This window comes from Odocoileus virginianus, chromosome 32 (assembly GCF_023699985.2).
Source record: "Odocoileus virginianus isolate 20LAN1187 ecotype Illinois chromosome 32, Ovbor_1.2, whole genome shotgun sequence".
Lineage (NCBI taxonomy): Eukaryota > Metazoa > Chordata > Mammalia > Artiodactyla > Cervidae > Odocoileus > Odocoileus virginianus.
Window position 1 is genome coordinate 10,738,873 of NC_069705.1, and position 21,759 is coordinate 10,760,631.

At 42.9% G+C, this 21,759-nt stretch overlaps 1 long non-coding RNA gene across 1 annotated transcript; it reads right to left on the minus strand.

The window, feature by feature from the left end:
* Positions 1-1,132: 1,132 nt before the first annotated feature.
* Positions 1,133-20,122, minus strand: LOC139032574 (uncharacterized). Its single transcript, XR_011485102.1, has 4 exons — positions 20,053-20,122; positions 15,843-16,088; positions 15,176-15,327; positions 1,133-4,276 (listed from the first exon to the last, which is right to left on the minus strand). It is a non-coding gene; the product is annotated as an uncharacterized lncRNA (long non-coding RNA).
* Between the last annotated feature and the right edge of the window lie 1,637 nt (positions 20,123-21,759).

A 21,759-nucleotide genomic window follows, 5' to 3' on the forward strand; every position in this document is an offset into this window, starting at 1 on the left:
CCCAGGAGCCCGCTGGGGTCGCAGGTTCTAAGGGTGCATAGCGACTTTTTTCCGAGCGTGGCGCCAAGACGCCCTCCCAGCCCTCGGAGCTGGAGTGTGCTCTGGAGGGGGGCGGGAGGAGGGGAATGGGAAACCGACAAGCAGGTGTGAAGTCCTATTGCCGAGAGGGACCGAAGAGAACCTAAGGGCGCCGGCGCAGCCTCTGCCTTATCTCGTTCGATCCACGCGGCCACCCTATGGGTATCAATCCCCTCCACGATGAGGAAACCTAGAGTCAGAGACGTTAAGAAACTTGCCCTGGGTCCCACGGCTACCAATGGCAGGTCTGTCAGGTTCCGACGCCAGCCTCGCACCAGGAAGACAGATAATTGAAATGTACGCGTGGTCAGGCGCCTAACATTCGAAACCCAGAAACGCGGTGGATTCACCTCGGGATGGAGGACCTGGATTTCTGGGGATTCGGATGCAGTTGCAGTTGATGAGGTCGGAGTCCTAATTGCAAGGCTTTGACTGAGGGGAGGGCCTAAGAAGACGTCGAGGCTCAAAGTCCGGCTGGGCGGGATTGCAGGAAAGGCTGGTCCCTGACCCAGAGATGCAGGGGAAAGACAGACTGTTAAAAAGTCTCGGGGACCTGGGGCAGCAAAGCTTGGAGAAAGGGGGGCCCCAGCCAGATGAACCAGGAGGCAGACAGGACCAGGCAGAGTACACGCCCCGAAAACACCGGTGATGAAACCACACAAGTTTCCTCTTCCATTTTGATTGCCAAAGCAAAAATGAGCCTCCTCGCTCTCTCAGGTGTGAAAAAAGACCGTTTGCTCTAGACCATTTGCTTTGAATGAGGAAGGAAAGAGAGACACAAGAGAAAGAGCATTTCCTTTGAAATAAATACATCAACATAATTTTTTTTTTTTCTGCTCATGAAGATTTTTGCTACTCACATACATTTCAGGCAGAGGGTATACTGCACAACCAGATGGCCTGGGTTTGAATCCCAGCTCTGGAGCTTATTAGCTTTGATCTCAGAGCAAAGTGACAACCTTTCCTGGTCTTATTTTCTACATCTGGATGCTTGCAAAGAATAAATGAATTAACATTTGTAGAATGTTTGAATTACTGAGGAACGTAAGGTAGGTGCTATGAAAATATTTTTTTAATCTAAAAATTAGATTATGGTTTTCAGCGTGAAAAGGAACAAAATTCCATCCAACTCCCAGCAAATCCAACTGGAACGGACAGTTTCCAGTGGGAGCAATGAGGGAAAAGTCTCAGGTTCCATGTTATGGTTCATATTAAAACCCATAAAACTCTAGTCCCCCAGGGAGCTTGCCTGAGTCACTCATTCACAGAGCCGCAAATATTTCCTGAGCACTACTGTATTGGATGCCTGGGAGGCAAAGTTCACTGAGAGGATGCAAGTGTCGCTCAGAGGCTGAGTCAGCCTTGTATCCCTCCTGGAAGGGTCATGAAAATGGCACACGGTGAGAAAGTACCTCCACAGGTGCTGGTTCATTTGCGAGGGCGTCCTTGGAAGGAGGTGGATTTTGAAATAGGCCTGAGAAGACCGGTGCCGTTCGACTCGTGTTGGACTGGGAGAAGGGTCACTGGTACAATTCCAATGATGCGTATCCTTCACTGGGAAGTCCCGTTTACTGCCAGACTTGTCCCTGGCCAGGAGCTGGCCCCAGTTAGACTACAGTTTCTTCTCTGACTTCTGTATTTCCGGTGCTTCCTCAGAAGACCCCCATCCGCTTCTACCATAGAGGTGAAGATGGTCAATTGAGTCTGAGCCCCGCTGTGGTCCACTGACCATCTCTTCTCTGACACATTTTGAAAATATTTCCATTGACTGATTTTATGCATTTTTTTTTTTTTAGTGCAATAAACAGCCCAGACATCTGAAAATGTGACTGCCTGTGGGGAAAGGAATGTCAAAAAGGGCCTTTCACAGCAGCTATTTCACTCCCCTGTTGTGTCAGCGCAAATGAGGCTCAACAATTTGCTCAAGGTTTTGCAGCTGGTTAGTGGCAGAGATGTTTCTGGAACCCAGGGTGGAGAATCTTAGTATTGATACATGAACCTTCCCATGACAGTGGAGACTCCTGGTCCAGAACCTAAGAGTTTAAATGGAGTCTTATACTCCAGCCATTTATGCACTTTCTATTCATTTTCAGTGTTCACGGCTGGGTTACCAGGTGCCCCAACAACCTGCAGTGCTGAGCCAGGCCACCCTCCAGGGAAGTGCATTGTTCTCTGTCCTTAGAGACACATTATATAAGGTACCAGGCTGCAGCTGAGGCCAGTGAGTTCTGTTGGGGAAGGTGTGGGATTGAAGAGGCCAAGGTTAGTGGTTGATCCTGGTTCAGACTGGTTCATTTTGCACAAAGATAAATTGCTCCAAGGCCATTGCACTTCTAATGCTAGCTGTTCATTTTGTAGAGTTGCTGTTGGTTTCAGTAGCCAAGTACCATCCATTTCTCGAAAGATTACTCAAACTACTATTGTTCTATTCAGTCCTGTTCATTTGGTGAACAATTATCTGAACCTATTAACCATTGTTTCCTCCCATATACCTTGTGCTCAGTCACGTCCGACTTCTTGTGACCCTTTAGGCTGTGCCAGGGTGCGCTGTCCATGGGATTTCCCAGGCAAGAATACTGGAGTAGGTTGCCATTTCCTCCTTCAGGGGATCTTGCCAACCCAGGGATCAGACCCAGTGTCTCCTGCAGCTCCTGCATTGCAGGCAGGGTCTTTACCCTATGAACCATCAGGGAAGCCTCTCATGTATTTTGCACTTACTTATTTTCCAGGTACTTACTAAATGCTAATTGCTTTACACGTATTTTCTTATTTAAGTCTTACAACACAAGGAGTTAGGTACAACTATTTCCCCATTTTATAGATGACATGACTAAAACATAGGGACCAAGCCCAGTCACAAACCTGTCCAGTCGGATGCCGGAGCCAGCCCTCTTAACCACTGAGTTTGTGAAGGATACATACAGGAAGACATAAAACAAGACATTTTCCCTACACATATTCAATAATTATCATCATTTAGAATATCCATTCCATTTCAGCTAGTAATTTCATGTCCAGAAGATTTGTCCTACCGAAAGTCATCTGTAGATATAGACAACATATATGGAATGTATGTTTATGTGTATATATGGAGTATGTGCTCAGTCGTGGCCAACTCTTTGCGACCCCGTGGACTGTAGCCCACCAGACTTCTCTGTCCGTGGGACTTTCCAGGCAAGAGCACTGGAGTGAGTTGCCGTTTCCTTCTCCAGGGGATCTTCCCGACCCAGGGATTGAACTCAAGTCTCCTGTGTCTCCTGCATCGCAGGCAGATTCTTTACCACTGTGCCACCTGGGAAGCCAAGGAGAGATGTAGATCGCCCTCCCTTGGGTTGTCCACCAACTCCCTTCACAGTGTGGTCCACAGATGGAGAGGGGGCCAGCTGGCAGAGTCAGAACAGAGCAGGCAGCTCCAGTGTCCACAGGAAATTCAGTTTTACCTGCCACATCAAGGGTGACCCAAGGCTCCACTGGGGTAATGAGAATGGATCAAGTGGGACCCTTAGCCAGGCAGGCACTCAGGCCTCATCATTCGGTGTGTGAGCTCTCTCATCCAGCTTACTCACAATGAGCTGGGGCCAGTCAGGGTTGCCTCTCCGGCGGCCCCCAGTAGGATGCTGAGGACATTCTTGCTTCCAGTGCCCTCCTTTATGACAAAAAGCACATTGGTTCAGGCCCAGGCAGCTTCTTGGTGGTCTGTCCAGCTTTCTCAGTCTTTCAAGGTCCCCTCGAAGGGGTGGGTGAATCAGAACAGCCAAGAGTATATATGTCGAATAATACATTCGCTGCAGCATTGCTCATAATAGTGAAATTTGGAAATCACTGTCATATTCCTCAACGAGGGAATGAACAGGTAAATACTGTTACAGCCACATAATTTTATACTAAGTTGTTGTTCAGTCGCTAAGTCATGTCCGACTCTTTGTGACCCCATAAACTGCAGCACGCCAGGCTTCTCTGTCGTTCACTATCTCCTGGAGTTAGCTCAAACTCATGCTCATGGAGTCAGTGAAGCCACCCAACCATCTCTTCCTCTGTTGCCCCCATCTTCCACTGCCCTCAATCTTTCCCAGCATCAGGGTCTTTTCCTATGAGTTGGCTCTGTGCACCAGGTGGCCAAAGGATTGGAGCTTCAGCTTCCGCACCAGTGCTTCCAATGAATATTCAGGCTTGATTTCCTTTAGTATCAACTAAGTGGCTGTTAAAAAAAAGTGAGATATCTCTCTGTATGAAAAATATTAATTAAGTGGGAGGGAGGTACAAAGTTGCCTATATAGTAGAATCCCATTTGTGTAAATAAAAATTGTATGTTTATTACGTGAAAAAAAAGTTTAAAAGACTACATTGCAAACTGTTAACCACAGTTCTCTTTGGGCAGAAGAGGTGGGGTTCTAAAGATAGATCTCACTTTTTAAGAGATGTATTTCTGTAATTTTTATTTTTTCCAATAAATCTGCATATATTTGGTTACCAAAAAAGAGCACTAATGATTTAAAACTTTAATGAAAAGTGTTAAAGAGCTCTGAGAAAGCACACTGCAGCCCTCAAGGATCTCATCATTTAGTTGGGAGGGAATATAGCATACAGAAAGAAATATCATAAAAGCCAGAAGCTCATATTAATACATGCAGAGAAGAGAGAGAAAATTCTGTGGGAAAAGAAAAAAGCAGCCAACCAGGGTTGAGAGGTGCAGGAGAAAATGTAGGAAGGAGACCACATTTTGGAGGGACCTTGCAGATATAGATAGTGTAAAATATAGAAGGTGGAGACAGGTGTTAGAATAGGTGGATTCAGATAAAGGGACTGGTCCATTTCGGCTGGAGTACCGGGGGGCCAGGAAGGATGAAGGAAGGAGTTTCCTGGGGAGCAAAACAGGAAAGAAAGGTTGCCGGAGGGTATTTATTGTTAAGCAAATGAGTTGTACTATTACTTTAGGCTTTAAGGGCCACTGCAGGGACTTCTCTGGTGGGCCAGTGGTTAAGATTTTGCTTTCCAGTGCAGGGGGTGTGTGTTCCATGCCTGGTCAGGGAGCTAAGATCTGACATGCCTCTCGGTCAAAAAAACATAAAACAGAAGCAACATTGTAACAGATTCAATACAGACTTTAAAAAATGGTCCACATCCCAAAAAAAAAAAAGCTATTGGAGGTTTTTGAGCAAGGTGGTCACACAATTAGAAGTGAATAAGCAGCAATTTCATAGTTCACGGCTTCATGGTAACTGGTCTCTGACACCAAGCTACCACCAGGGATGTGACTTCTGACTCTCTCCCAAATGAACTGTGTATTCATGCACCAGATACCCTACTTTTCTGTGTTTCTATAAAATAGAGAAGGTGGTGATAACCCATAACCTATCTCATATGACTGTTGTTGAGATTCAGTGAGTTAATGTTCTTAGGGCACATGGTAACTGCTGAGAATGTCTGTTAAATTTTAACAGTTTCATACCTTTGGATTAAAATCTTTGCATTTCATTTTGAAACTTTTACTAAAAAGAGCTCATATTACACGACAAATTATTACCTGTTCTTTCTTCACACTTTCACAGGATTATAGATTATCAATCCTGTTTTACACAGATGAAAGAATTTAGGTTTTTAAGGAGAGAGATACACTCTCGGAATCACAGAGCCAGACATGAATTCTGAGTCTTGGTTCAGTGGTCCCCGCCCAATACCCAGCGTTATTACTTAGCTCCAATCCTCACCTTTGACGACAGAAAAAGATAGAAGAACACGGGCAATTTCTGTTTATAGGATAAAGGAAAGAGTGGTAAGGGATGGTAATAAAGTAAAATCAAAAGAGAGAAAACTTCCATGAAACGCCTGGAAGTGTGTATGTAAAATCAAATTTTATATACACAAGTATATATGTATTGATATGTGTACATTATATGGTGAATTATGCTGCCTCTCAAAATAAAACGTGTGTGTCAAAGACCTAACTCACAATCTGACTGCCTTTAGAGATGAGCCTTTTAAGAAGTAGTTAAGGTTAAATGAGATCATAAGGGTGAGGTCCTAATCCAACAGAACTGATAGCCATATAAGAAGAGGAAGCGATCTCGCCCTGTCTCCAGGGCACACAGAAAGGCACGTGAACACACAACAAGAGGGCAGCCATCTGCAATCCTAGCCCCAACCTAGCTGGCAACCCCCTCCCGGACTCCAGCCTCCAGAATGCTCAGAAAAGAAATTTCTGTTGTTTAAGCCACCCACTCTATAGTACTTCTTATACTCATACGTATAGAGAGAGACATTACATACGGACTCATGCCAGAATTACTTCCCAGTGACAAAGTTTGGAAAACATTGCCATACTGTTAAATCTGACGCTAATATAAACTTCAAAACGAAGCGCCCATCCAGTCCCCAGAAATAACAGTCTCCTGACCAAATGCACCATTCCTATTGATTCACGCGATGGCGTTGTTTTTCCGTCAGTTTGAATAAGGGCTGTGCATGGCTGGGATTCCTGCATTCCCTGTGATTACGGGGAAAGAACTGGGTCTGTGGAATCAGAGAGAGAGAGAGAGAATGAATGGACAGACATTAATACTTTAGGTTTGGATCCATGACCATGCTTTGGTACTATAGTTAACATATTTTTGCTTAGACTAGTTTCATAATTCATTTCCTCAGCACCAAGCTTACATGAGGGCTACAATTAGAAAATACTGGGCTGAAGGTAGTCAAAGTTGGTAGCTGGATTAAACTCTGTCGCGTTTATTCCAAGAGATGCCTGTGGTGGTCAGTGAACCGGATTGGCTATTACCTCAGTGATTCTCAACACAAGCTGGTGATTACAAAACAAAGAAAATCAAACAGGATATTTGGACAGATGGATTTATGTCCTTCCATTATTTTGTTATTAGGAAATACATGTACACAGTACAGAGTTCAAAAGGTACAAAAGAGGAAGAATGAACAAATATTTTATTTTTAAGTCTTTTCTATTTCTGAACTTTCCAAGTATTCTTCCATAAGCATGTATTAGTTTATGATTATGGGGGAAATGTTACTTTTATAGGCAAATAACTAGCTTTTAATTTAAAAATACCACAGACATCTTATAGTTGCTTTGTGACTGAAAAAAAAATAGAACCAACTTTATCTTCAACTTAAAAATACTTGTGAGTCCTTGGATATATTTTTCAAGAAATTTTAGCCAATTTTGTATCCATTCACATTAAAACTCCTGCCACTGGAAAAGACGTATGAAACCTGGCTGTCAGTTTGAACCTTGAGACCTGTGAAGTTCAGTGTGAGTCACCGGAAACAGGTAATTTACTAAGGAATCTTCTTTCATATTTCATCATAATTTGTACAATGACTCCACATGTCTGTCAAACTTTGTTAAAATTAATGTACCACTAGGCTGGAAAATTAAACCCAGTTCAGCTTCATTCCTTCATTTAGTAGTTAAACAATAACAAGCTAAAGTTATGCTTACGCCTAATACATAATGATGGTTTGGATGTTCTAATTGGATAAGTGGCCAAATGCTCCCTCCAGCATCTGATGTCAGAAGATGTCACAGTGCTGGCTGGCTGCCAGACATATCAGGAACATGGTCTTGACCTGGAGGTCACTTTCTGGCAACTTCAATCTCTGGAAGAGAACTCTGAACCGGAAGATAAGAAAGAGCCTCTGAGTAGCCAAGCCCCTGTGTCTTCACGGAGATGCTTTTTTTAGGCTTGCTTATTGATTCTGGCTGAAGATCTAATTTCAAAAGGTCCAGTTATGTGGTTTCCCAGTCCTCAGTGGATTAGAAACAAAACAAAACAAAAAAATAGAAAAGCTTTTGGAGATGGAGGGGGTGGGGGGAGGGAAAAATGACTTTATTCAGTTCATTCCTCTCTCTGTAAATGGATTAGTTGACAACAACAAAGGAGAGAAAGAAAAGTTAATAAGCATAGTGCCCAAGACAAACTTCATCACTTTCAATGATGACTTTGGGGTAGGAAAAAGTGGTTGAACTGTGATAGGCGCCTTGATTTTAGGTGAGAAGTTTTATACAGTTCTGCTAGCAAGAGTGGTGAACTCAAGGAGATAGTAGAGGAGACAGAATTCATTCAAGCTCTTGTATATTTTTAAAATATTTTACCCTGTGCATTATATTTCTTTTGCTTAGTAACATATTTTTTCAAATTATTTAATGCCCCTACAAAAGACTTTAAAAGTACCTGAAAAGAAAATTGTACAAAAATATGGAAGGCCTGGAACCATAAAACTCTAGAAGAAAACATCATGGGTAAGCTCCTTGACATTGGTCTTGGCAGTTATTCTTGTTGGATTTGACACCAAAAGCAACAAAAGGCAACAGAAGCAAAAACAAGCAAACGGCGCTACACCAAACTAAAAATTTTCTGCCCAGGAAGAAAGCAAAGAAAACTATCAACATGATGAAAAGAACCCCTACAGAATGGGAGAAGATGTTACAAACCATTTATCTGATAAGGTTTTATACATCCAAAATATATAAAGAATTCATGTAACTCAACAACAAGGAAAAAACCAACAATCTGATTTTTTAAATAGGCAGAAGAGCTGAACAGACATTTTTCCAAAGAAGATATACAAATAGCTGACAGGTACATGAAGGGATGCTCGGCATCATTTACCAGTAGGGAAGTGCAAGTCACAACCACAATGAGTATCACTTCACATGAATAAGGATGGCTTTTATCAAAAAGACAGTGAAGGACAAGTCAGCAAGGATGTGGAGAAAAGGGAACCCTTGGGCCCTGTTGGAATGCAAAGTGGTGTAGCCACTATGGAAAACAGTAGGGAGGTTCCTCAAAAAATTAAAAATAGAACTACCGTATGATCCAGCAGTTCCACTTCTGTGTATATATCAGAAAGAAACAAAATCACTATCCCAAAAAAGATACCTGCACTCCCACGTTCACTGCAGCATTAGTCACCATAGCCAAGACATAGGAACAACCGAGGTGCCCACTGAAAGATGAATAGATAAGGAAAACGTGACATATATTCAATGAGATACTGTTCAGCCATAAAGAAGAAGGAAATTCTGCCATTTGCAACAACATGGGTGGGCCTTGAAGGCATTATGCTAAGTGAAGTAAGACCGAGGAAAAACAAATTCTGTATGATCTCATTTATATGTGGAGTCTAAAAACACCTGAACTTACAGAAACAGAACAGATCGGTTGTCACCAGAGGCAATTGGTGGGAGCTAGGGGTGGGGGTCAGTGTGGGGGCAGAGAAGGTGGTCAAAAGGTGCAAACTTCCAGTTATAAGATAAATAAGTTCTGGGGGTGGACTGTACAGCATGGTAACTATAGCTAATTGTACTACATTGTATATTTGAAATAAAAGAGTAGATCTCAATGTGCACATCACAGAAAGAACTATCATTTACTTTTCTGTTCTGATGTGAAGAACAGTGCTTCTCAAGTTTCATACTATCACAACATTGTTGAATGACTAGGTTGTTGTTCAGTCGCTAAGTCATGTCCGACTCTTTGGAATCCCATGGACTGTGACTCCTCTGTCCTCCACTATTCCCCAGAGTTTGCTCAAACTCATGTCCATCGAGTTGGTGATGGCATCCAACCATCTCATCCTCTGTCGTCCCCTTTTCCTCCTGCCTTCAATCTTTTCCAGCATCAGGGTCTTTTCTAGTGAGTCAGCTCTTCGCATCAGGTGGCCAAAGTACCGGCGCTTCAGCTTTAGCAACAGCTCTTGCAATGAATGTTCAGGGTAGATTTGCTTTAGGATTGACTGGTTTGATCTTGCAGTCCAAGGGACTCAGGAGTCTTCTCTAGCACCACGATTCGAAAGCATCAATTCTTTGTTGCCCAGCCTTCTTTATAGTCCAACTCTCACATCTGTACATGACTACTGAAGAAACCATAGCTTTGACTAGATGGACCTCTGTCAGCAAAGTGGTGTCTCTGCTTTTTAATACACTGTCTAGGTTTGTCATAGCTTTTCTTCCAAGGAGCAAGCGTCTTTTAATTTCGTGGCTGCAGTCACCATCCACGGTGATTTTGGAGCCCAAGAAAAGAAAAGTAACTTCTTCAACTTTTTCCTTTTTATTTGCCATGAAGTGATGGAACCAGATGTCATGATCTTAATTTTTTAGCATTGAGTTTCAAGCCAACTTTTTCACTCTCCTCTTCACCCTTATCAGGAGGCTCTTTAGTTCCTCATTTCTCCCCAACTTCAACTGCTACAGTCCCTGTGACCGAGCTTCCGCCATGTGGATTTCCTCTGCCGTGTGGGCATATGGTTGCTTCCATTCTTTTTTTTTTTTTCGCTTTCCTTAAAAAGAAAGTCCACCAGAACCTCGACTGCTATTCAAGAAAGTCACTCTCCTATGAGGGGTTCACATCAGGGTCTGTTAGATGACTTCAATTAGTTACTATCCAGGACTGCGGTGGCTCCACTATACTCAGGAGGTGACAAGCAAGCATTAGAGTAGAAGTCTGTTGGAGTGCAGCTTTGTAATTACATGTCACAACACCATGAGTCAAACCATGGTCAATGAAAAGTAACTGCGTGTTCTTGAAATAGGCCCGTGGTGAGCTCCAGGGGCTGGTTTATTTTTGGTTTCTCCAATTTAAGCCCTTGTATCATGACCCTGCAACTACCACCCAGTCCAGAGTAGAAGGGCAGCGTGATGGGGTACCAAGAACTTGGGACCAGGAATCCTCTGAAATCTTAGTAAAATGATGCTGACATATTTTATTGTTCAAAGTTACAAAGGGTCTAGAAATGTAAGTATTATGAGCAGAAATGGCAGGGAGACAATGATATAAAATAGTAATCTTCAAACTTCTTCACCAACACCCCCTAACAATTGCTGGAGGACTTCCCTCCTGGGCCAGTGGTTATGAATCCACGGGCCGTTGCAGGAGACACAGGTTCGATCTCTGGTCGAGGAGGATGCCACATGTCAAGGGGCAGCTGGGCCAGGACTCCGAAAGTACTGGGCCCTTGTGCCTCGAGCCTGCGCTCCACAACAACCGAAGCCACTGCAATGAGAAGCCTTCACACCGCAACCGGAGAGTAGCCCCTGTTCGTTTCAACTAGAGAAAAATCCGCTCACAGCAAAAAAGACCCAGCACAGCCAAAAATAAAATAAATAAGTTAACATTAATTTTTTAAAGGCTGGAAAACTATGTATCTCTGCACACGTTTTTAAGTTGACATCTGTAACTTTAACTTGTCTCATGATTACCCAACCACTGACGATGCCTTGTAATTGGTTTTCACCTAGAATTAAATATCTGTTATCAATGTGTTCACATTTTTGAAGACATAACCATCAGCCTTTGTACATAAACATGGGCGAAAAGTGATCTTTTCATTATCATCGTTGTTATTGAATTATTTCTTTTTGAATGAGTGAGGTTATTTTACTATTTTTAAATTCATATATATGTAGTTAGTTAATACTCAATTAATATTATTTAGCTAATTGAGCTAGTATAAGCCTCAGATATCATTCCATTCTTAGATCATGGATCAAAGAATTTTTATTAATGGGCTGTATGTAGTTTGTTACCATGTTAGTTATATGTACCAAGGCCATTCGTCTGCTGATGGGCATCTGGGTTGCTTCCATGTCCTGGCTATTATAAACAGTGCTGCGATGAACATTGGGGTGCATGTGTCTCTTTCAGATCTGGTTTCCACACCAAGGACATCTGTGACTTTTAATCACAAGTTTGAGTGATTGCAAAAAATGTGTTCTGCCAATTGTTAACATGGGATATTTTAAAATAAAACTGTCACATCACTCTTTTTAAATGCATCCAATAGAAATCATGTATCATAGTAACTTGACACTGCCATTCCTTTTTAGAAATGAACAAGTAGTTCTTCAACAGTCAGGCATGTTAAATTTTTCCCTTTCCTCAAACTCTATTTTCATTCCACTTCTAGAGAAGTTTATCCAAATGTCATATATTTTTGATACCTTTTATTACTTGAACATCTCTTACAGATTACCCCATACCATTTTCTGAAACAGAAATGCCTCTGTAAATTGGTTTTACAATTTAGAAATTAAAAACTATCCTGTGACCTTCAGGCTCCAAGTGTTATGACATTTTTTTGGAGACTAACTCATCATTGCCATAATTTGTAACAAGATAAATATACATTGTGAAACAGTGATCTATTTCATTGATCACTATACATGAAGCAATAAAATGTTATTGGAAATTATTCTTTTAATGAGATGGGTGAGGATGGATTTTACAATATATTTTTATATATTTACATATATATGTAATTAGTTCAAATATTCATCAATTAATATTATTTAGCCCAAGAATGAGCAGGTATAGCACCAATACGATTCCTATTTCTTATTTTCATGGACTGAGGAAACTTGTTGATCTAAATAAATAGATGGGGCTGTATGTAGTTTTGTTACAGCAGTGTTTAGGGTTGATCAGAAGAAGGGCTTCAGAGCGGGATCTGATATGACTGAGTGAACATAAACCCTATGCAAAGATTTCTAGCCAGTTCATCTTTGCAAGGGAACTTAGAATCTGTTTTTCATGTTCATCACAGCACTGTTCACAATAGCCAAGACATGGAAGCAGCCTAAATGTCCATCAACAGAGGATGGATAAAGAAGATGTAGTACATCCATACAATGGAATTGTACTGTATGTGTGTACTCAGTCATGAAAAGTAACAAAATAATGCCATATGCGACAATATGGATGACAATAGAGATTGTCATAGAGGGTGAAATAAGTCAGAGAAGGGGAAATATTGTATGACATCCTTTATATGTGAAATCTAAAAAGACCTGATACAAACCAGAAACAGACTCACAGACTTAAGAGAAAGAATTTATGCGAAGGGTGGGGGAAAGGAGAGTTAGGGAGCTTAGAATCGACATGGGGACATTGCTATGTTTAAAATGGATAACCAACAGGGACCTACTGTAGAGTACAGAGAACTCTGCTCAATGTGATGTGGCAGCCTAGATGGGAGGGAGTTTGGGGGAGAATGGATACATGTATGTGTATGGCTGAGTCCCAATGCTGTCCCCCTGAAACTATCACAATGCTGTTAATAGGCTATACTCTAATATAAAATTAAAAGTTTATTAAAAAAAAATAAAACAAAAAGAAATCTACTTTTCAGCAGAGCTGAATTTGGCAGTGTTGCTCAATTTTTGGAACTCCTTCGAACTGTAGGTCAGCCATCACTTCAAAAATTACTCTGTGGGGGTGGTTGGGGGGAGCATATGGGAACATTCTGTACTGTCTGCTCAGTTCTCCTGCAAACCTGAAACTGCTCTTAAAAATAAAGTCTTCTTTTTTTAAAATTACTATAATGATCTATCAGTGGTCAACTCAGTTAGGTTTTTTCCTTCCAAGTTTTACAGAAGATCATACATTGGAAGCCACCTACCTTGCAAAGTGATTTGCACCTCAGTTACAAAAGGCTTTTGCTTTCTCAATGCAAACACAGATGTTTATTTATTTTGACCATGGAGAGCGGCATGCGGGATCTTAGTTTCCCAACCAGGGGTGGAACCCGTGTCCCTGGAGTGGAAATGTGAGGTCTTACCCACTAGATCACCAGTGAATCCCTTGCCTTATTTTTATTTTAATTTTTTTTTTCAAAAGTAAGTCATTTGTTTATTGGTTATCTATTTTAAATACAGCAGTGCAGAGATATTTCTATCCACCCCCTGTCTCCACCCTGGAGGTTTTTACAACAAAGGGCAATGCCTTTGTTTCCTTTTTTAGAAGAGAGAGAAGGCTGGTGTGAAAGGGGAGGTGGGAGCAGGCAGATGGGCAGGCGGACATGAGACCCAGCTGTCTGTCTGTCCATCTCTGGGAGATGGAGAAACTGATTCTCCTAAGACTGAGACCTACAGGGGCCCATCCTTTAAACATCGCCCAAGGGATGTGACTTAAGTGTGTTGTTGCTCAGGCATGTCTGACTCTTTGTGACCCCATGGACTGTTGACCACCAGGCTTCTCCATCCATGGGATTTTCCAGGCAAGAATACTGGAGTGGGTGGCCATTTCCTTCTCCAGGGGATCTTCCCTATCCAGGGATCGAACCCTGGTCTCCCACATTGCAGGCAGACTCTTTATCGTCTAAACCACCGAGGTGACTTAAGAACTACCTCAAATACACAGAATTATAACATCAGACTTTTAGTAACGTATTCTCTGTTTGTCTGAAATTCAAATTGAACTGCATGTCTAGTACCTACAGTCTACCTAGCAACCCTTCCTCATCGTAATCATTCATTTTCAGAGATGAGAGAAACTGAGACCTGGAAAGAACAAAGTACCAAGGATCTTTTATTGCTCCTTCCACTGAATTGCCAAATATAGTTGTTGTTTTTTCGCCTCTCATCACAGGGCCCATGTTTATCTGTCCCTCCTACAGTGTTCCCGTCCTCCTTATCCAGAGCAACAACAATAACAAAGCAAGATATGATATGCACGAAAGGACGGAAGCTGTCAGGAGAAATTGAGACCAGGAATTGTCTTGAGAGAAACAGAGACAGCATGTGGGTACAGTGTGGGCAAAACATCTCTGCCCCGTCACCTCAAAAACAGCAGCTAAAAAAAGGAGAGGGCTTATGAAAAGCCTCTGCTTTCAGGGCAGACACCAAAGTTACACGAAATTTGTAAATATTCCCCATCACAGGCTAACCCGTGGATACATAACAGAAAACATCATTCAAGTCCTGCCTCGAATCAGAACACCTTTGCCACACATCATCCTGAGCTGCTTCTTAGGAAAGACACCGATCAAGCCTTTCATATTTTTCTTTCCCCTTCTGTTCTGTTTACTATCACTGACCTCTCTCACTCCCCTCCCATCTCCCAAGCACCAAAAATAATTTGAATTTCAAACCTTTTTTTGGCCTTCCTGTGGGTGTGGGAGGGCCTCCCTTGAGAATTGGTCTGGATCTAGGTGGTGGCATCCAGAATTTAGCAGAATCTCTGTCTATACCCGACTCCTGCCTCCTGTTCTCAACACTCGGGGCATTCGGGTGCCTCCATCCCCCCAGACTTTCTCTACCTCATTGTTAGTGAGAAGAACCCCTCAGGAATCCCTGGCCTCCACTTACCTGCCCTGGTTTGGGAAGAACAAGCCTTTTTGCACAAGAAAGCCAGCTTCTCATCAACTGTAGGAGGCCACCTCCACGCCAAGAACAAGGAGATAACGATAAGGAGGAAGGCCAGACCTGAGCCCCTCGTTTCAGGAGACCCAAGCAATTTCCTGTTTCAGAGACGGTTTTAAAAATGGAAAAACTGATTAAATTCATAGAGGAGGGTGTGTGTGTGTTTCCCTCTCCCCCAGTCACCCCCATGACCCCTTGATCTTTCTCTGGGGGACAGCTGATCTGCTTTTCTAAAGAATCACTCTAGGGACTTCCCTGGTGGCTGAGTAGTTCAGACTCTGGCTTCCACTGCAGGGAGCACAGGCTCGATCCCTGCATGGGGAACTAAGATCCCACATGCTGTGCAGCGTGGTCAGAAAAATAAAAAAAAAAAAATCTCTCTAGATCTAGCCCCAGTCCCTCCCTGGCCCTCTGTCCTCATAGCGGTTCCTTAGCCAGTGTCTCAAAAACCTTGGTACATTTTTGTTACAAGAATAAGGAAAGGAGGGGGAAAATCAGAAAGAGAAGAATGAATGAGTTTTTTTTGTGGTTTGGGATAATTTTCGGTCAATGTTTTCATGACTTGTTTCTTCTCCCCTGTTTCTTTCCAAGCTGAAGAAACACTGCTAGTTACCTGCGGGATGTTCTTTTCTTTCACTGGTCCAACGTGAGATGCTCTTCCTAGATTTGGAGTTGGGAGGGAGGAGATGAGAGGGGTGATGTGCAGCGATGAAGAGCCAGTTTCAGGCACCAACCAGAGCCCCTGCTTTCGGTTCTGCAGAAAGCAGGGACTCAGTGGACTCTGAGACTGTGGACGCTGAGCCCAGGATGGTGGGCACTCGGGTGCCTGGCCAAGGAGCAGGGAGGGCTCACCTCCCCCCTAGAGAGAGATGAGAGAGAAGGAGGAAGCGGGGAGATTGAGGAAGGAGGAAAGAAAGAAAAGGGAAAAAAATAAGGAAGAAAGAAAGGAGGAAGAGACAGATGGAGGGCAAACTTGAATATTCCTCTATTTTGACATCTTCCTTATATTAAAATGGGTATAATAATGCCCCCCCCCACAGTGTTACTGTAAGGAATAAATAAAATGAAAGTATAGTAGTACAATGCCTGACATACAGTAGATGCTTAATTAATTTTGTTGAGCATAAAGGACATTTACACTGATGTTGTATTTTCTTAGCTGTTTGTCTTCCCTCCCTGGACTCTGAATGTCTTACTCATTTCCTCTGTCTATGATGGGCTTCTCAGGTGGCTCAGAGGTGAAGCATCTGCCTGCCAATGCAGGCGATGCAGGTTCCCTGGGTTGGGAAGATCCCCTGGAGTAGGAAATGGCAACCCACTCCAGTATTCTTGCCTGGAGAATCCCATGGGCGGAGGAGCCTGGCGGGTTATAGTCCATGGGGTCGAAAAGAGTCAGACACGACTGAGTGAGCAAGCACACACTCAATCTACCTATGACAGTGCCTGGAATATAGTAGACAATATATATCTTTAAATTAATTCATCAACTAATTAATACCCAGCCCCATCCTCACCTGGCCCTGTTTGCCCGGCAGTCAAGAATATACTCTCCGCCCTCTCTCCCTCTGCTCCCTGGACAACCATTCTGGAACTTAAACTCTGAACAAAGGTTGTCGGACCTGTGGTGGATGAAATGCTAGTACTCTACTTCCTAAAAATACTGGAGAGTTTTCTCAGCAAGCACAGGAAGGCAAGAGATTCAGAAGCGCAGACTGTGGGTTGTCGGTATTTCTAAATCCACTGCAGAACTGTGATGTGTTCAAATTAAAGCCAGGGTCCAAGGTGCTGTTTATATTCAAAGTATTATATTTTGAAGAGCAGAGGACATCAGCCTTCCCAACACATCCAAAGAGGGAGAAACAACATTCTAAGAGAGAGAGAAAGAGAGGAAGGAATGAGGGAGAAAGATAAAGGATGGAAGGAAGGGAGGGAAAGATAGAAAGCTGGAACAGTGGATTCTCAAACAGGCATGGTCAAACAGTTAAGCATGGTCTACTGGACACGTAATTTTATCTCTGCTGTCTCTTAAGTCTCCACTAAAATGTTAGCAAAGGAGGAAAGGAACATACATCCTCAAGAACAAAGAATGTGAAAACAGCAATAACCAACAAAAAATGTTAAACCTTTTAAAAAACATGACAGCTATGGTCAGTGGAAACTAACCTACTATATCAGAAAAACCTAGACCTGTGAAGATTGGAAGCATCAAGAAACCAGCCACTCAGCATCTCCAAGCCCCAGACAGGCTCAAGAATTCAAGGAGCAGGAGCCTCTGAACTGGGTGGTGGAGGAGGTGTGGTTAGGGTGGGGCTGGAAACAGGAAGATGGGTTGAAAGCTTGCGTGAGGAGGAAGAAGATTGAACAAGGAAGCCTTGGGGCTTAGGATCTAGGCTCCACCAAGGACAGAAATGAGACAGTGGAATGACAGTCAGGGGTGGAGCCATTGAAAGCCCATGTACTGAACAGAGTGCCACCATTTGCTCCGGCCTCCATCTATATTTGGCTGGAAAACATACTGAAGAAAGCTTAAATTTCCACAATGTCCACCCCTAACCCCTAGTAGGAATGTGGAGGAGTAATCTCACTGGGAAACAGTCCAGCTCAAGAGAAAAAATGCTACAAAATCAAGTATTTGTCTCTCGGTGCAACGGCTTTGACACAGCCCACCTGTCTTCAAACCCAGTTATGCTCAACAGTTTCGAGCACATTTCAGTGCCTCACTGGTGACTGTGAACCACCATCAAGGACCATAGAGGAGGAAATTCCCCTGTGGCTAAGGCTCTGCCACCCTAACGCAGGCGGCCAGGTTCAATCCCTGGTCAGGGAACTGGATCCCACAGCTAGGGGCTTGCGTGCCACAGTTAAAAGATGCTGCAAGCTGCAGCTGAATAAATAAATGAGGACCACCAAATAGGGAACTCCCTGGCGGTCCAGTGGTGAGGACTCCAGGCTCTCACTACCAAGGGTTTGATCCCTGATCAGGAAACTAAGATCCCAGAAGTCACACAGTGCCACAAAAGAAAAAAAAAAAAATTTAAATATTTGAGGGAATCCTCCAATGTAAAATGTAGACTAAAACAAATGGAGGAAAAAAGGGAGCATTTTGAACAAAGGCAACGCAGGGAGAGAAAAAATACTATTAATATAACATTGAGGTTTAAAAAAAAAGATACTGTGCTCATTTTTTAAATGATAGTAATTTTTTAAAAATATCAGGATGCCCTTTAACAAGAGAGAGAGCATATGGAAAACAACAAAGACGTCATGGAGGTTACAAATATGATAGAAAAAAAAATTCTTCCAGAGGGTTGAAAGGTAAAGTTGAGGGAATAAAAGCGAAATAAAAAGATACAAAGTTGGAAAGTAAGAAAGATGAAAAAAAAACTAGTATGAATTCAGGAGGCTCAGTATCTGCTAAACGAGAGTCATGAATAGAGAAAACAAATAAACTAAATGAAGATAGAGTCCCAGAACTGAAGTATGTCAATTTGAGGGGTGGGGTGGGGAGGGAGAGTGGGAGGGGTCCCAGAGGAAGGTGGACACACATGTGCCTATGGCTGATTCATGTGGATGTGTGGCAAAAACCATCACAGTACTGTAAAGTAATTATCCTCCAATTAAAATAAATAATTTTTTAAAAATGTCCAATGAGTCCCCAGCACAAAGAGTGAAAGCAGACCCACACCAAGACACCTCTCACATCACTGTGAGCCTTCAGACCTTCAGGGATAAAGAGAAGACCCCAAAACTTCCAGAAAGAAGTATATCACACTCAGAGAAGTCAAGGAGTCAGGATGGCTTCAGATTTCTGAACAGCAGGACAAAGGGATCAAGGCCTTCCGAAGGCACTGAAAGGAGAAAATGATTTATAACCTAGACTTCTATACCCAACCAAAGTGTAAAGCAATCATGAAAACAGAATAAAGGTATTTTTCAGGCATTCGTTGTCTCAAAAGTTCACTTGCCATTCCCCTGTTCTCAAAAAGCTACTAGAAGATGTACTCCTTCCTACCAAAGGAAGAGACAAATCAAGATCCTTGAAAAATAGGCCAAAGACAGGAGAGAGGTGGAAAGAATTCCCAGAATGAAGATGAAGGAAAGTTTCCAAATCATAGCTGTGAGGCAAACCTAGGGGAAAAGCAGCTCATATCTGCTTTCTGGAGGACAGAGAAAGCCAAGATTGCTGAATCTCAGAGACATTCAAAGGAAAAAATAAAGAGACTGACACATTTGACTGTATTAGGAAGAATTTTATAGTTCTTGTTAGTTACAGAATTATGTTCTTATTTATAATATTAAGAATTTTTTAATATTAAGAATTTTATAATGCTTAAGTTATAATTTTATAATTTATAGTTAGAAGATGAATTAAAGACACATAGAAAACCAAGTAAACAATAGTAACAACAACAAAGTGGCAATTATTAATTCCAGGAAAAACAAAAAGTTACATGGGAAAGAAAAGAGTAATCACCATGTGCTACGTGGCACTTCTCTGAACAATGTTTGCATTGTCAATGTAAACATTACATTATTACATTACTGACGTAAACACAGAATATTGATTTGATAAAAATTGTTACGTAACTGGGAGAGAGAGTAATAAGGAAGCTAGAATCTCATATTCTGGAGTCAGATATCCATAGAAGGAAAAGTCAAGAACTAGCAGCATAATCATGACATATAATACTAGGAAAGCAAACAGCATCGGATATAGCTGAGTTGAAAGTGACTGCCTTTCAGGTAAGGATGACAGCTGAAGCAAGGGGCTATTTTTGGTGATGAGCCTTGTAGCGCTATTTCATGTTTTAAAAACCGAGTACCTCCGTTGCTTCCATATGATCGCTTGAAAGTTGACAAACCAGGCAGTCTGAGTTCTGGTCCTCTTCTTCCTGCCCCAGCTACAATTTCAGTTTCTCGTACGTCAGGTGAGCTGATGATGTCAGAAGGTGGGTATTAATCACAGCCCTGGAGAGCAGTCTCCCCAAACACTCTTCTCATCCTCTGAGATCCTGGGACATGGAATCTATCCCTTTCCCATAATAATTAGGTTTATTCAACCTCTTGAGTAAACCGGAGAGATCTGGGGGCATCTTTATGGAGGTAGGAGGAAGTTTTTATTCCATTTTCTTTTACATGAGATAAAGACAAGAGGCAGAGCTAGGGTAGTATTGGGAACCTGGTCTCCACGTGTGTTTGATGACATCACATCCCGATCTCCTAAACCCGATCAAATACTTTTGCCCTCTCTCCCCAAACTGGTTGAAAACTTTCTCATGGTTAGGGACCATCACTAATGTGTGTTTTGTTTGTTTGGTTGAGGGTTTTGGTTTGGGGTTTTTTTTGTTTTTTTCCCATTCCCCACCGATCATGACAGTGGCTTGATTACTATTTGCCTGTCCTGCCTTGGTGAGAATCCTGCAGTGCACATGTCCATAAAGCGGGACAGGTTTATTTTAAAAGAGAATAAGAAAAATGTGATGGGGGTGGGGGATTTTAGTCACAGGACTGGAGGAACTGCTTGAGTGGTTCTCTGAACCACCTTCTGTTTCTATTTTTGGCTGGTCATTTTGTCCAGTTCTAGGCAACATCACTGTGCTAGGTACCAGAAAGCACCAAGACCTCAGCTGTCCTGGGCCCCTGCTGTCCTGAGCGACCTTGAGAAATTCGGATATATTAGTTTAGCTTCATTTTTCTCCCCGGGAAGATAAATCATTGGATCGGCTGATTGCTACAGGCCCGTCTCCTGCTAAGACTGCACAAGTCTTGACTGTTTATGAGGAAGCAGACACATTGCCAGGGCTGCTGGGGCCTGTGCCCCCCACCCCCATGGAGAGGGGGTGAATGATGGGGTTGTTCAATATGGAAGGAAGAGGGGAAAAATAGTCATACCAGGTGGCACAGGGCTGAGCCGGGCAACAGATGTGAAAAGGGAAGTAAAATAAAGCGTGAGTCAACTGCAGGTGGAATAATTCATGAGGCAAAGAGCACCCCCACCCACATCGCTTCAGGTGACTTTGGCAAGAGCGGCCTGTGCCAAGCTCGGTCATCCCAGAAAACAGTAACAATATGGTTTCCATCGGCATCATTGATTCGGAAGAGGCCCGCTGCTAACTATGTGGGGCCAAAAGCCAGTGAGCGTTTAGGGTGAGGGCTGGGAAGGCTTGCGGTGGGAAGGGAGGGAGAGCTGGAAAGCAGCTTATAATTACCAGTCAGGCGGAACTGGCCCCAGTGTCTACTTGCCCAGTGTACTTGCCCACACGTCTCAGCTTTGAGGAAGCACCCCTCCGCTTCCCACACCTTGGATCGCCTGAAAAATGCCCTTTCTCCAGCCCCAACGTCTCTGATTCCTAGGAAGGAGTCTCCGTGTTCTTCCTCAGGTACCAATGGATCCCTGCTTTAATCTGCACCCACCCCCTATCCCACCTTGGTGGTTGTTCAGTCGCTCAGTCGTGTGTGACCCTTTGTGACCCCACAGACTGGACTGCAGCATGCCAGGCTCCTCTGTCCCTCACCATCTCCTGGACTTT